Raw genomic sequence first — 17,544 nt, 5'->3', positions numbered from 1 at the left:
ATAGTGTGCAACTAAATTCCATCAAACCATGTTCCCAAAGATCACAACCTCAGTTTTTTTTGTAATTGTTTTACCCATGCTTTCCTTGACCCTATCCTTGTACCCCTGACTGAATAATTGTGGTTGGTTTGAATAAACAAAACAGACCTTGCAAAGTAAAGAACAGTCTTTAATTTTTCTTTTCCCATGGTTAAAAAACTTCAAAGAGAGATCAAATGCCATTGTATACACTATGCTTTCTGAGGAAAGAGTGTAGCTAACATACATTTAATTCAACTAGAATACTCTATCCCGGAGATTCTGATTAAAATTTTATTATACTTTAAGATGATAAATAGTCAGCTTTTAAGTAAATCTCTATACTCTGAAGATTGTCTAAGCACTTATTTGCATAAAACTGCAATTTACAGATCTGGCAAGTGAAAAGTTCTGCGTACACTAATGAGCAGACTTTAGTGCTTAGAATTCAAAGCCATAAATTTTGCTGATTATAGCCAAACTTGGTACTTTTGAGCTGTTATATAATTAAATAAATATAATGTTATTATCAGTGCTTAGTAAATTAACAATGGAATTGACCTCTTTTCCAACGATGGAGGATCTTTACAATTTAGCCTGTCTCTAAAAAGTTAAGGTTTTAAGAGTTGAACTATGCCTTAGTCAGGGTCAAGTAGGCCATCCTTCAGTGACAAGCAATCTACAGAGCTCTATAGCAGGGGGCTCTGTTTTTAAGATGCCCAGGGATCCAGGTTGACAGCAATTCTACCAACATGCATGGCAACATCTAGACCATGTGGACTACCTCATTTGCTGCAACAGGGAAATGTCACAAAGTGAGAACTAAATGTGTACTTTTCACTGTGTCCCGCTGCAAGTGACATACATCATCATTCAGAGCTCATTAGCCAGAATAAGGAACATGACTTTGCCTAACTACAAGGAGAATAAGAAAATATGGTGAGCAAATAGAATACCTGGTAAGTGTTGTCACTGCAATAATTTGGGGAAAAGTGAGAACTAAAACAGAAATGACAATTTACTGTAATATAGATGTTTCTATGTTAGGAGGCAAAATGATTTGAAATATAATGAATTGCTTCAAATACGCCTAATTACACTTTACATTTCCATGTCTGTATCCCAGTCTGGCTAAGAGCAGTGCTTAACTAAACTGAGCTTCATAATATGAGCCCTTTCACATATCATTCCAAATGATTTTCTCAAGACCCCTGGGGCAGAAGGTTAAGCAACAATTTTTCTATTTTCTGTGATTTAAGAAGGGGTGGTGGTGGTGGGATGAATTGGGAGATTGGGATTGATTAATATGTATAAAATAGGTAACTAATAAGAACCTGCTGCATAAAAATAAATAAATAAAATTAAACTGAAAAAAAAAAAAAAAAACATAAGAAGCTCTCCTGAAAGCATTTTTCCCCAAAATGCTTCCATAACTCCCACAGCACTAAACTTTCTGTACTTATAAACAGGATTACAAATCACTTTCTACTCTACAGTTTACAAATTAAAATTTTTATTTTACAAATTTACAAATAAATTCACAAATTTTATTCAATATTAAATTATAATTGCCTCTGGTAAAGAGAGGAAATGAATCTAATATGAGCTCTTGAAATTTGAAATTTTAACATGCATGTCTGTGTTAATTAGCTATGCCCTTATGGGCATTGGGCCAGATAAGCAGCAGGAATGAAGAAATTTAAAAGGGTGTAGGAATATGTCAGTATGGAAAGTCACTAAAACAGACATTAAAATTAAGAGTTGTTAATCATTTCTTAGTGAAAAAGAAATGCAAAGCTACAAAAATACTACCTCCTCTGAACTTCAATAATAAAATGTAAAGAAAAAAATATGATGCAGGGGAAACAAGCTGTCATTTCTGCTAGGATAAACTGTTAAAGTTTTTTTGGGGGGGACTAGTTACATCATTGTCCATCAAAATTCCTAAACTATGCATTGCACTAGTTCCAATAGTTCTTGCATATTTGTGAAAAAATGTATAAAGATGTTCATCATTGTATTCCTTTATATTCCAAAATGTCACAAACAACCTTGAAAGGAATAATTAAATAAATTATTGAATATGTATTCTATGAAATACTATGAAGCTGTTAAAGTTGTATATGAAGTGACTTTATGTGGAAATATTCCTTGTAAGGAAGACTCTCTAAGGCATAGGTTAAGCGGTAGAATTAAGAAGTAAAATTACTATTATAGCTAATATTTATTGGGTACTTTCTCCATGTCAAATATTGGTATAAACATCTCAAATGTGTTACATTTATACTCTCACAATAACTATATAGTGTAGGTACAATTATAATCCTCTTTTTACAAATGAGGAAACGGAGTCACTGAGAGGTTTTAGGGTCTTGCTCAAGATTGCGGGATTAGTGAACCTGGTGAAACTTCGAAACAAACCAAGGCAGCCTGTTCCCCAGCCTGTTATTCCTAGGGGGAGATACATGCATATACGTATACATACACACATGTATGTGTACGCACACACACACAAACCCAGTAGTGAATGTGTGTGCTGGTGTGGGTGTGTCTTAAAGAGAGATAAAGAGAGAATAAACGATCCTCTTTGTAGGAAAAAAAAAACAAACATCCTGTCATTATAAACTGACACAAATGCTTTAAAAAGAATGGTAAGATAAAACATCAAACTTCTACCTGTGGCACCAGAATATACACTATTATTAATATTATAAAAGCTGATGCTGTAGCTGTTTTGTATAAAGCTTTCTCTCCAGCAACAGAGCCTTGTTGAGGTTAAGCATTTGATAAATATGTTACTGACTTACTGAGTGATGGGCTGACTGAGTGTTCACAGTGCTTACCTTTGCATAAAGGGACGCATTTGGGGGAAGCACAGTGGTACACTTCACTTCTTCTATGTTATTTTAATTATTGAAAATGAGACCATATTACTCATAATTTTATGCTATATTAACAGATTTTGAAAACTATCTCTAGAAATATGTTTTCCAAATGTTTTAAGTTCATGCCACCTTAGTTTATCAGTCAGATTTTCAGGCCACCCCTAGTAAGAAAAAATACTTAATAAAAAACAGAACTTTTAAGAACACGGTTTACTAAATTTAGTAAATAGCTAAGACCAAACCACTTAATATATTACTTTATATGATTTTGACTTATGTCTCTATGTTTCCTTTGAAAATTTAAAATACCCTAGGGCACCCTTATAAGTTCATTCACCCAGGTTTCCAGGGGCACCTTTGCATGCATATGGAAACTACTGTATTACAACGGTATTTAAATTCCTTCGTTGAAAAAAATATTTTCAAATGTATATTTTAATTCCTAATTCAATTTGTTTTAACTTAGACTTGTTAAATAATTAACTTAGAATAACAGGATTAAATACTATATTATTATTAATAATGTTTACATTAGCCAAGGGCATTGGTATTATTTTTTTCAAGTTTTAATGATACAGTTTTGTTTAGGACTATGATCCTTTCCTGACCTGTATAGTAATTGGCTATTACTTATGGGTTTCTTCTGTTTTTAGGAAAAAAGATAAATGTATAGTTCTTTGGAATGTTGCTTATTATTTTCATGACCTATTCATTTCTATATTGATAGTTATGTTAACCTGTCAAAATGAAGTATGAGCTTGATGGCATCTATAATAGCTGCTTGAATAGTGGCTGTTATAAAAAATAAAGACAGAGGGGCTAAAAACTCACATTTTTATCATTTTAAAAATATATTTTGTTTTTCTTATGATGTGCCCTATTTTTATGATGTGAGAAAGCCATAAGCATGCCACCATATAAATCTTCCCCAGAAAATAAATTCTGGATATATTTAATGATGACATTAACATAAAACCACATTTTTGAAAACCATGTGTGTAAACGTATGAGTTTTTCAATCATTTAACATTCTAAATTGAAAGACAAAGAACACTAGAGATACTAAATTACCTGATCCATAACTTAATAGTAGTGTAACCATAAATGAATTAACTCCTCTATAACTACACCATGAGGTATAAACTAAAGATATTATCTTCCTCACAAGTCAATGCCAGGGTCAACTGAGCTAAACTTTATCACTAATGCTTGGCACAAGGAAGTCATTAAACTAGTAAGTACAGAATTTAAAAGCTTAAGTAATGAAATGACTTTTTATAAAGTTGAAATTTAATTTTGTTTCTGAGAAATTAAATTGTTCACCTGTTATTTTGCTTAACTAGTTGACATTTCATCAATATTTACCTGGAAAATATTTACCAGTATTTCTCTATAACGTGTCAATCACTGTAGTAAGCACTAGAGATGCAAAATTGAGCAAGACAAACAAGTTTTTGGCCACACGGAGCCTCCCTTATCAGCATGTGTCTGAGAGGTAGGGATACAAAAAATTACTCACAAAATAAATAAATATGATATTTCAGAAAGTGATCAATATGGTGATAAACTACTGACTGGGAAGTTATTTTAAATAGAATGGAAAGGGTAATGAGGCAACAGCTAAACTACAGGCTTCATGATAAAGAGAAACCAGTCCTACATCCTAGGAAAATAGATTTCCATGCAGAGGAAACAAAAGCACAAATACCAAGAGATGGGAATAAACCAGAACTAACTGATGAGTAAGAAGAATGCTAGTGTAGCTACAACGTAGCGAGGAAGACTGCAGAGGTCTCATTGCAGGAAGAGGCAGGGATCAGATTTCTAATCGTGACAGGAAGGTTGGATATTTTCTAATTCCAGTAGAAAGCCTCTGGGTGATTTAATCAAGTGGTTGACATGATTCAATATATTTAAAACAGCAATCCGAAGCTAAATAATTGTTAGGCTCTGGTATTAGTCTAAGTAGGAGATAATGGGTGTGCAATAAATGGAATTAGTGGAGATGGAGGGAAATAAGCTCATTTGGGAAATATTTTGGAGGTACAACCAAGAGAATGAATTTTCTGAGAGCACTAAGGGAACAGATAAATTCGGGATAATTTATGCCACAGCAGAATGCTGATGCCATAATGTGAGAATGGATCAACTGTGAACTGATGCAAGGGAGTGGAGAGGGAGCAATTCATGTATCTTCTTTTGGACAGATTAAATATGGATATCTATTACATTTCCAAAGGAAGATTCTGAGTAGCCTGTTGGATAAATGAATATATGAGCCTGGAACTCAAGGGAGATAGCAAGTCTATAACCATAAATCTGACAATCATCAGCGTGTAGATTATTTTAAAGCCTTGAGGCTAAATGACATTATGCACTATGAGAAGAAAAGAGCCCAAGGTGAAGCCCTAAAGCACTCTAGAGTTTTGAGGCCCCTTTAAGGAAAGCCTTAGCTGTAGGGCTAGGGAGGAAAGAAAACCGATATACTCTATTGTCACTGAAGCCTGGGAATGGAGTTGTTCCCCCACCCCCCGCCACCAAGAAGTTGTAAGTCGTGTTCAATCAAATCCCGCTGAGAGGAAAATTAAGATGAAAACATAGGATTAACATTTTGTAAGATATAAAGTGCTGGTGTCCTTAGTAAGGACTCTTTCATTGGCATGTTGAGAAAGAAAGCTATAGTAGAATAAACCAAAGAAAGAATAAGGATGAAAAACATGACAGAATTTATACACAATATTTGTTGTATTAACCATATGGTCTTGGGGAAAACAATGGACTTTTGATGAAGTTGTGGCACTTCAAGTTTTTTAAAAGTAACAATTTAGTGGTTAGTGTAAAATAACATATTTTTTCTGTTAATGAAAATACAGAAATGGCAACATTTTATTACTTTTTCCAGTATTAATAAAACAATGTTCAAATTCTTTACACTTCAACTCAAATCCCCACTTACCAGTGGGAATTTAATTGTCATAAAGCTTATATTGGAGTCATTTAAATACTATAAAATAGAAATAGAAGTACAATTTAAACCACTTTTTAAAATAAAAAGGACTTAAATTCATTTTCAAGAAATGTTTGTTATATTTATTGATAATGTGTCAAGTCAGTTCTTAGTAATTCAGCTATATTATTTTAGTACAATCTTTTTTGTAATAAAAAATGTACGTATGTGACTGTCTGTGTATGGAGACAGAGAGGCACACACATACACAGGAGAAAGAGACAAAGAAGAGGAAATGAGCTTTGGAGACCAATTTTTAAAATGATTATATATATCAGTTAGATAAAGACATTAATATTTAACTATAATTTAAACAAGAAGATATGCCAACTTTTAAATGTAATTGATATACTTATTAACAAGTTGTTAGACTGTAGAGTCCAGAAGATATAAATTAATAGACGTGCTATATTGTGTCAAACGCTAACTGTGGAGTGTTGTAGACCATTTTATATACCGTATTTAAAAATGGATGAGCTTAAAGTACAAATGAATACTAAATATAAATGAATATAAACTATTTCTTAGACTAGTAAGAAAGATTAAAAATAGTCACGTTCAATAATTCAATGAAGGCACATGGAATTTTAAAATATCACTTTTTCAAATAGAGTTATGTCTTATAAAATGTGGTTTGTATTACTCAAAATGGTCCAATATGCATACTCAAAAAGGAATGTTTGCTTCTTGAAATTTCCTACTGCTAACTAGATGTGAATCTAGATGAGTAGATGCTCAGTAGTAGATTCTTAGAGTGTAGACTACTTAGAAAATAGAATACTTTTCCTTGGTGTTACTGACCACTTCTGTTAGCATAACATTTTGTATTACTACACTGAAAGATCCCCTTACTTCCAGGTGGTAACAGTTGGGAGAAATTAATGAAGAAAAAAGAAAACCCCATAACACCACACTGATCCCTCACTGAGACTTTGTGATGACAGGATTAGAGTTACACTGAGCCAGTGTTGGAGGAGAGAGAGGTTATGTGAAATCCTTAAACCTGAACTATGTTTATATTTTAGCCTACTATAAAATTTTCTTTAAGCTTATGCATCTATGAAGAATTCAAACTTTCTGTGAAAGAAAGGAGAATTTAATGTTTCTTATCATGAAAACATATGAACACAGAAACAGTTGGAGAAAACAAAGGATCAAAACAAAAATTTTCAAACTTAAAAAGCTGAGCTATATCATTGCAAAATAAAACACTCTAATTCCAGAGTGAAAACATAAATAGTATTTTATAATGAATAGAAAAATGATGCAAAATAAAAGCAATGGTCAAATTGGTTTTATAAACATTGAATAAATAAATCAAATACTAAAGCTATTTCAGAAAAAAATATTCAAAGTTTTTTATACATTATACATGTCTGCAACAGTGTATTGAAAAGGATAAATCAAAATAAGAAATTAAAATCTGGATTTTACTATATTAATCATAGCTATCATTTGTTTAAGTTTGTATAATCACACTATATCCTTATAAATATTATATTTTAAAGCCTTTGCTTTGTTTTTCAAAGCAAGCTTTTTTCCCCATTTTATAAAAAGGATAAAGACTCAAAGTTGTTTGATAATGTCTTAAAGGACACACAGCCCAAGCAATCTCATTTCCATTTCACTGCATACTGTTTATCTTATCCTACAACCAAAATCTCTAATAGGCACACGTTGACTTTTTTAAAATCATCAACTACTTGTCGGGGAGTTTATATTTAAATCCAATACTGTGTGATTTAACTACGTAGAAGAGATATGCTTTTCTTATTCCAGAGTATGGTGAGTAAATAAAAATTAATTACTTTTTGAAAGTTATGTTTTAAGTGCATAGTATTTTTGCTTTTGTTTTTGATTTTTAAAAAATAGATTAATGGGTCATAGTTGACTATAGAAGGCAAAAATCTCCCCTAGATGTGGCAAGTGGGATGCTCTGTTGGGTTTGGGAATTAGAATACTCTCATGTTGAGGTTTGTTTTTCTGTATATGTTATGTTATATAAAATATATATCATACCTAGGAGAAAATGTGATATCATACATAATACATATGACTTAAATGGGTACATTGCAAGAAAATAACTTGATAAGCAAAATATTTTTAAAATATGTTTTTCTTCAAATACTAGATCTTTAAGTCTGTATAAAATATAATTCAGTTATCAAAGTATGTTTATGCTAAAGCTGGTCATAACAATCTCTTTGCACAAAGTACATTTATGCATTAAATATAATTGAAAGCAATAGTACATATTGTTTTAAAAAGATGCGACTGATGTGTGATATGTGAATTATATAAACTATGTGACATAAGGATATTTATCTAATCTGCCCCTTTTGGCAGACATTTTCTGCTTTCCAACACAACACCATCATCTTACCTGGACCACCTGAATAAATTCATAAAGGATCCCTTTATTGCCATTAAACTTGTCACTTCTACTCTCTTCTCCAAATGACAGAGAGACTGATATGTTAAGAAAGCAAATTTATTCTTGTTTCTCTCTGGCTTAATATCACTCACCCTATTGCTATTAAATTTAGAATGAATTTCAACATGCCTAGCAGACATAGCATCTTGTTTCATGTTGACTTAATTTCATTGTACTCTCTGCCTCATTCATTAATCTCTAGCTACCTTGGTCTCTTGTCTCTATGGGTCTTTATTGCTACAAGGACTTTGCATATCCTTTCTCTATATTTTGAATACTCATTCCCCCTTTCCTTCACCTTGCAGGCATCAGATACAACATCACTTATTATTTCAAATTAGACTAGTGTTCTACTTTTTGATGCTTCTATAGATTTATTTTCCTTATTATAATTTTAACTTAATTTTTGAAAAAAAATGTTTTCTTTACATGTCAGGGTAGAATTGTGGTTACCAGGGACTAGGGGGTGGGAAAACTGGGGAGATGTTTTTTAAGAGCACAAATGTGCAACCAGTAGATAACCAGTAGATAAATAATTCAGTATACAGCACAGTGATTGTATTATAAACTTCAAAGTTGCTAAGAGACGAGATCTTTATCGTTCTCATCACAGGAAGGAAATAATTATGTGAGAAGATAGGTTTTAGCTAACCCTATGGTGGTAATCATATTGCAATGTATAAATGTATCAAATCAACATGTTGTACACTTTAAACTTACAGTGTTAAATGTCAATTATATCTTAATTTTTTAAAATCATGGTTTTCTTCATTGTTTTGTTTGTTTAGTCCTTTTCTTTATATTTTTGTTTTTTGAATGTCCTAGTGGCTATTTCAATACTCAAAATGATAAAATGCAGTTCTCAAAGACGGAAAAGCATTTGGGCAAGGGTCATTTTTTTCTAGATTTATCTCTCCAATATTGGTGCAAAAGAATTACAGTGAGCATGTAAAGAAAATAGCTTAAAATCCAATTAAAGATTTTCCCCATAATGAACAGATTGAATTAAATTTGTATTTGCTTTTAAAATACTGAGGTAAACTAAGTTTTTAATTTTGGCATCTACATACCATAGCAGAGAAAGTAGCTCTAAAAAGAACCAGAACATTTCTAGGTCAATTTCTTCAACGATACAATTTATCAGGTTTAGTAAAATGGTACCCTGTAGGAAAAAGTAGAGTTGACATAGCGATATTTCGTAGGCATTACAGCCTCTGGAAAATTGCCTAATTTAAAAGTAAGATATTTTGGTTACGGTTCATTAAGCTATTTAAACTATCTCTGCTATTATATGCTACTGTCTTTAGATAATCTAAAATAAAATACATAAAGCAAATATAAAATATTCACATTTCAAGGTGAATATATCTCCATCTCCTGATATATTGCTGTGTATATTTTTATTGTTTAACATGAACATTACTGTGGCTTTTAAGCTAATTCTACTCTGGATTGAAGGTGAGTATTTTACATAGAAGTTAATCATTTCCTATCTGTTGCAGTAGATTGATTAACAACACAAAAAAGCAGCTCTCTTTGGCCTTATTGTTTTGATTATATTTTAGTATTACATTATTTATAACATATTTTAATGCAAGTTTATTTGACCTATGGAGTTGATTCTAATGATTATAAAGGGTTTATATGTAACATTTATTTAACCTCATCAGTCCCAGCAATATGGTGAATAATACAATGTTTATAATTACTATGTTAAATTCTTGGATGGAAATTGTTTCTGTGCTCACCAAATTCAAATAAACATGTTTGATAATAACCAGAATTGCCAGTCCAAACATTCTACCTTCTTCATTCCAGTGACTTCATTAACATGAAGAAAATCTTTACGTCTATAGCAAGCAATAGATAAGATTTGCCATATTTATTTTTGTACACTTTTATTCAGAGGATTTGTTATTGCCGTTGTGTGTTTCAATCACATAGTGGCTGCTCCTGTGCTTCCAGCCTAATTAATACTCCCAGTCCATGGATCTATAAATCTCTTATGATTTTTCTAAGCTCAAATACAAGTTTAGGTTACTATGGCAGAAATTTAAAAAACCTTAGAGTTAATGTGCCTTTTATTTTTCATTGCATGTTATGCTAAATTCTAATCCAGGTTCGCAAAAGATTTTGTAGTTATTTATCTATATTTTTAGAGGCAAGTAATGCAAAATGCCTTTTTGTGGGATGAGTCACTTCAAGGAATATGATTAGAGACAACATATTAGCATTGCTTAACAAAGCACCTTATTATTCAAGCACTGAAAGGGACAAGAAATTGTATTTGAGTGAAAGGGAAAGGAGAGGCAGAGGAGGAAAAACATCAGTACAAACTATAACCAGAAAATTGGATGAAAAGAATGAAGTCAAAGTTGTAGGAGGAATACCAAATGCAAGTATAGCCTGCTGCACTACTTATCAGCTGTACACAGGCCAAACTCCTCTAGGAAATCCAATTTGTTTAGAGGAAGTGACCAAAAAGATAGAGCCAGGCAAATGATCTGATGTGCCCTGTAACAAAACATACTAGAGAAGCGGCTTTCCGCAATTTGAAATGTTTCCCACTAGGCTTTGTCATAAGAAACCACCCACTTTAAAAAGGCACAAAGAATCTTTAATTTGGTCAGAGTTATTATTATATATATATATTTAACAATTTGTGTAATGGGAAAAGGTACTAACCACTGAAATAGTAAATTCACATTTTCTTAAGTACTGAACTTTTAAAAACCTGTAGCATTTTATTCTAAAATATCTGAAAATATATTGATCATTGAAAGAAATCCAAACCTAATTAGGGAAAACAAAAATTAAAAAGTTTGGCAAGAGTTATTTCAGATGAAGATTCAAAAGTCAAAGTAGACAATATGGACCATAGGATAGCATAATCCTAAAAGTCAAGTACTATACTGATGGGAATGTGAGTGATACAGCAATAATCCATAAAGGAATTATCAAAGTTGAAGGAGATGCAAGAAACACTGTCCCAATCATCTTGAACATAAAACATGAGGTACAACTAAACATGAAAAAATGCAGCCTTAAGGAAATAAAACAGTTTACATCAAGGTGGTAATTAACACAGTACAATAATCTCCAAACTTTGTCATGGAATCACCAAATTTCAAGGCAAGTTCAGCTACAGATATGACACTGGCTTAGTATAACTACTAGAATCCTAGACTGGTATGTATGTGTTATGTAAGTTTTTATGTCTAATTTCATTATTTTGGAAACAAAGGGAATTTGTGCTGTGGATTCACAGTTCGGTCTTCATATATTTGCATGCAAACCAGAATGATTTTCCCTTACTCCAAGTTTCTTTCAATTCTAATTTACTTGTTCACCATTTCTATATTTGCTGTATAACTGCCTGAATGTTGCCACTACAGTTATTAGCTGCCTGTATGCACAGTAGAAATTAATCGCATCACAGTTGTTTAAAAGTACTGCAGCATCAAAAATTCTTGAAAGCATTTGCAGGCTTAATGTTGTGCAAAATGATCTATTAGCTGTAACTATATCTAAGCCTATGTTGTCTTTATGCTGAAATAGTGCATTTTTCCATCAAGCTGGAAAATTGTTCTAAGTATCCTCAAAGTATCATTTTTTAATGTGTATGAATATTCTGACAATTTTCCTTTATAGCAATTACATAATTTTTCATGGTTTCTTTCATCTATATTTCCACTTAGTCTCATTTCAAATGTGGGAGTGTGCAAAACTACTGAATTTCTCCCCATATATTTATAATTTCTAATGTAATGCATTCCTGAGATACTTGAAGTGGTTAGATGGATAAAATAGGTAGCTGTTAGTTTACATGGAGTCCTTCAGTTGTTTCAAAATATTTAGAAACAATTGATTTTATGTGCATGGATCTAATCTACTCTTGCTTATTTGGTTCTATTATATGCCAATCACAGTTTGAAGGTCTGGGAATGCATCTCTGAACAAGACATACAGGTCTCTCTTCCTAGAATGCTGGCATTCTTCTTAGAAGAAGGGACAAATATAATGAATAACTGATCAAATACCCAATTGAAAAATATGAGTATGATTCATATTCTGCAAATAATATATGGTAAAATGTGGTAAAAGGTAAATGACAAATGTAGATTGGTTGGCAATGGGAGGGGTCTCTGACAACATCACACATATGCTAAGATATAAATAATAAAAATTTTAAAAGCGGTCATAAAAATACCAGAGAGGAGGGCATCTCAAGAAAAAGAAATAGAGACCACATTCGGTGACCAATATGCCAAGTTGTCTCCAAATCTCAGCTCTGCCTTTCTCCAGAGAACCCCTTATAGGGTATATTCCTTCTCTGAGTAAGAGTCACGTCTCCTCATTTCCTTCTCCCTGAGGCATACACACGTGTCTAAATTTGGGCCAAATATATGTAAACAGAAATGGTATGTAGTTGATGCCAAGAAACCTCCTTATAAGTAAGCAGCTTGTGCCCTTTGCCATATCTTTGTCTCTTCCAGTATCTTTTTGCCAAAAAGATAGAATTTAATTTCAGCCATCTCCTCTAACTACCATGCTGTACCATGAAGCCAAGGCTCTTTATCTTCATGGTAAAGCATTTGGTAGGAGTTGATCACATCCTTACGAGGACCATAAGAATTTCATGAAACACAAGGCATCATGTCAGGTATGGGCTGGTCACCAAGGAAGTGATGCAGGAAAAGAGAAGGGGTCATGGTTATCTCAGCTTTTTTCTCAGCAAATTCCTAGTTTATTATTATATATAGGATTGTTCAACTATAATAGAGAAAATAACTTAGATAATTTTGCACTGAAAAGAGTAAATTAAAAAAAAAATTATTACCTGGCAAAATTAGCAAAGACACTGTACCTCTGGATAAATCACTTAGACAATGTGTCATTGAACCTGCCTTCCATATAAAAACAAAGAACCCATGCAGCCCAAAATAGGTGGTATTCCTGTTGTACCTTTTTAAATTATAGCTGATTTACAATATTATATTAGTTTCAGTTGTACAATATAGTGATTCAGTATTTTTATGGTTCATAGCCCATTTAAAGTTATTTATAAACTATTGGCTATATTCCCTGTGCTGCACAATATACCCTTGTATCTTATTTTATACATAGGGGTAGGGATTTAAGAGGTACAAGCTATTATCTTGTCTCCCGCCCCCCCATCCATTGCCCAATCTGTAACTACTAGTTTGTTCTCTGTGTCTGTGAGTCTGTTTCTGTTTTGTTATATTCATTCATTTCACTTTTTAGATTCCACTTGTAAGTGATAACATACAGTATTTGTCTTCCTCTGCCTTATTTCACTAAGCACAACGCCCTCCAGGTCCATCCATTTTATTGCAAATGGCAGGACTGCAGTCTTTTTATGGCTGAATAACATTCTATTGTATATATATCCACCACATCTTTATTCATCTGTTGTTGGACACTTAAGTTGCTTTAATTTCTTGGCTATTGTAAATAATGCTGCTATGAACACTGGAGTGCATGTGTCTTTTCAAATTAGTGTTTTCATCTTCTTCCGGTATATACCAAGGAGTGGAATTGCTGGATAATATTGAAGCTCTATTTTTAGTTTGAGGAACTTCCATAATGTCTTCCATAGTGGCTGCACCAATTTACACTCCCACCAACAGTTCCCTTTTCTTCATATCCTTGCCAATGTTTGCTATTTATGGTCTTTTTGACAATAGCCATTCTGACAGGTGTGAGTTGATAGCTCCTAAACTGGAGACAGATGATCTTAAAAATATATTATTTGATTTCAGAGCATAATTTTATGACTACCTTACAATGAAACTAGTTACTTGTGGGAGTAGATGGTATTGATGACATATTAAGAGGGAAGAAACTGACATTTATTGATCACCTAAAATGTTATAAGAGCATTCATATATTTTGTGATATATCAAACATTCTGAGATGTTTCATTTAACCTATTTGTAGCCAAAATAATATAAGACAATTTAAGTAAATTTCCCAAAGTGAAAGATTCGGGAATCAGAAAAGAAATTGGAACTGTTTCACATGATTTATTATATACTCCCTATCTGCATAAAATAACCATAAAATGGTAGTAACCCAGTTCTTTTTCTAGACAATCCAACTACTCTCAGTGGAAAAAACAAAAACATAGTAGTGAAGACTAGTTAGTCAAAGATATATGTGGATATTAAAGAATTATAATAGAATGCATACCTGTGATATCAATCACCTACCATGAAAGAATATTCCAATGTGAAATATGTATTTTAGTTTCAATAATTCAAAATTTTCTTATCTATAAAATTTAGAAGATAATAGGTTTATTATTATAAGATTAAGGTTTATAATAAGATTAAATGAAATATTGAATATACATCAGAATTTGACAAGTATTAACCATTATTAATTTTATGTAAATGATAAACAATGAATATATACTATTTTACTTCACTCAAATTATAAGGACATAATCATGAAATCAGAATAATCATTTTTCCATTACTGAAATCACTAAGCTAATTATATATTATATGTATTTATGCAAAAAACTGTTTCATTACTTGTGACCATATTAAAAAATGTATACTGCAATGTTAAACACATGACCCAGCAACCCCACTCCTGGGCATATATCTGGAGAAAAACATAGTTTGAAAGGATACATGCACCCTAATGCTCATTGCAGCACTGTTTACAGTAGCCAAGACATGGAAGCAACCTGAATGTCCATCAACAGATGGATGGATAAAGAAGATGTTGTACATATGTACAGTGGAATATTACTCAGCCATTGAAAAGAATGAAATAATGCCATTTGCAGCAACATGGATGGACCTGGAGATTATCATATTAAATGAAGTCAGACAGAGAAAGACAAATATCACATGATATCGCTTATATGCAGAATCTAAAAAAAAATGATACAAATGAACTTATTTACAAAACAGAGAGATTTACAGACTTAGAGAATGAATTTATGATTACCATGGGTGACGGGTGGGGCAGAGAGATAGATTGGGAGTTTGGGATTGACATGTACACACTGCTATATTTAAAATAGATAACCATCAAGGACCTACTGTAAAACACAGGGAAGTCTGCTCAATATTCTGTAATAACCTAAATGGGAAAAGAATTTGAAAAAAAGAATAGATACAAGTATAAGGATAACTGAATCACTTTGTTGTACACTTGAAACACAACATTGTTAATCAACTATACTCCAATATAAAATAAAATCTTAAAAATTTTTTAAAAAAATAAAATAAATTCAAAATTGGACAACCTAAAGAAAAAGAGAGAATATATATAATGGATTGTATCTATCTGGCTATATAAACAGGGTAAGATTTCTTTTGGTCTTTGGAATCTCTTCAGCAGATTACCTGTGATACACTTTATAATCTACTTTAATGCTTATTAAGGGCTAAAACTGTTTTATTCTTTTTTAAATTTTGTGGATAGGTTTACTTGGTTGGCAGGGTATTTGATTTTTAATTGTATTTCTCTGACAATTTAACAATGAGGACAGGATTAGTGTGGCAGTTCCTGAATTGAGCAGACACAGCTGATGGTCTAGTGGCAACACAAATATCAGGTAAGAGACCCCAACTTACAAAAAGTCTCCCTTCTGGTTCTCCGCTTTTTTTTTGGTATAGAGCCAGACAAAACGTTCTCTCCAAATTCAAGAGTTTATGCGAGAGTAAGCATTGGCAATGGGCTCTTACATCCTGTAAAGATCACTGTTAGTTTTGATGATATAAAAATATGTAACCCAGGAATGTATCCTGCAGGTCTTTCTCATAAATGGCTTATATCTCTCCATTATATTTGGAACAGGTATACATATATGAATCTAGTCTTCCAGTAAACCAGAGGATAGTGTCTTAGATGAATAAATAAGGTATTTATAGGGGTTCTTAAAGGAATTTGTCACAAGTAAATGAAATGTTGCTATTTGTGGAGTGAATATCACTCTAAGAGGAAAGTTAAAAATAGCCAGAAGAAAATATTGAGAAAAAAATTGAAGAGGAAATATGATTAAAGTTACTTTCTTGTTCACAGAACCCTGCTTTCCCTACTGTTTCCTTCCTCTTTCATCCTTCTACATCTCTTAGTCTCTCTATTCCTCAAAATCAAATCCTGGAAAGAGGGAAGGAATGGTCTTTTAAATGCGTGGTCCCCTTCATGTGTGGACTTCCATGCAAAGAGGGACAGGTGCACGATATCTTTAGCTGGTAATGAACCACTTTCTTTGTTGGAGGACACAAGTTTGTGAATCTCATGACCTAGCTGGGATCACTTCATGTATTAGCCTGGATTTAACCTCTAAGAATCCTTTGTCATCCACATACCATGTAGCTAGGAAGCAGAAATGATAGAGGATAATTGAGAACTTGGATAAAAGGCTGTGTCCCTATGTGAAAGCAATAAGTTGGCCAGTCATTGCATTAGTCACTTGGAAAAAGGCAAACAGAAGTATTAGGTGGAAAAATACCAAAGGGAAAAATCAAAATGCCATAAATTCTACATTTTTATCTCAACAGGAGGAAAATCAGCCCTTCCTATACAGACTGCCAATGGAGCTGATGACATTGCAAAGCTACCCAGGCCTCCTATGTAATCCACCTGTTTTCCTTACCTGCTGTTATTACTCATTTAAAGTTTTTTTTTTTCTTCTTCCCCCTGTGCTCTCTTGCCGACTGTTCAAACTCATGTGAGCGAAAAGTGAGGTAGGGTGGCAAAGATAGACTATTACTTAAATCTTAGCAGCAGCCACTCAGTTTAGGGACAACATAGAGACAAGACAAAGAAAAGAAGAAATAATTTAAAGAATACAGTGTCTGCTGCTGCTGAGTTAGAACTATTTACTCAATATAACCCTTACTCTGTACATCCTCTGAAGGGAGCTAAGAAAGAAACACTGTGTATCATTACTGCAAGAGTCCAGGACACTAGAAGATGGATTGTACACAGAGACTCTGAGAAACACAGAAATGGCAGGAACAGGGATTCAGGAAATCCCAGAAGGACAAAGTCCTCAGCTAGGGAATAATAGGCAAATGGCTTAAAATTGATGGATTGAGGGAATCTCAGAGGTAATAACTGGTGAAATATGTTTCAATACATTTCCTTTATGCTATCTTATTCCTTGCCTTTTCTAGTACATACATACTGGTGATATTTATTCCATACAAGTT

Source organism: Monodon monoceros, unplaced genomic scaffold (assembly GCF_005190385.1).
Source record: "Monodon monoceros isolate NGI ecotype Baffin Bay Population unplaced genomic scaffold, NGI_Narwhal_1 Super_Scaffold_12, whole genome shotgun sequence".
Classification (NCBI taxonomy): domain Eukaryota; kingdom Metazoa; phylum Chordata; class Mammalia; order Artiodactyla; family Monodontidae; genus Monodon; species Monodon monoceros.
The sequence above is the reverse complement of the archived record's forward strand: the minus strand, read 5'-3'. Positions refer to the sequence as shown.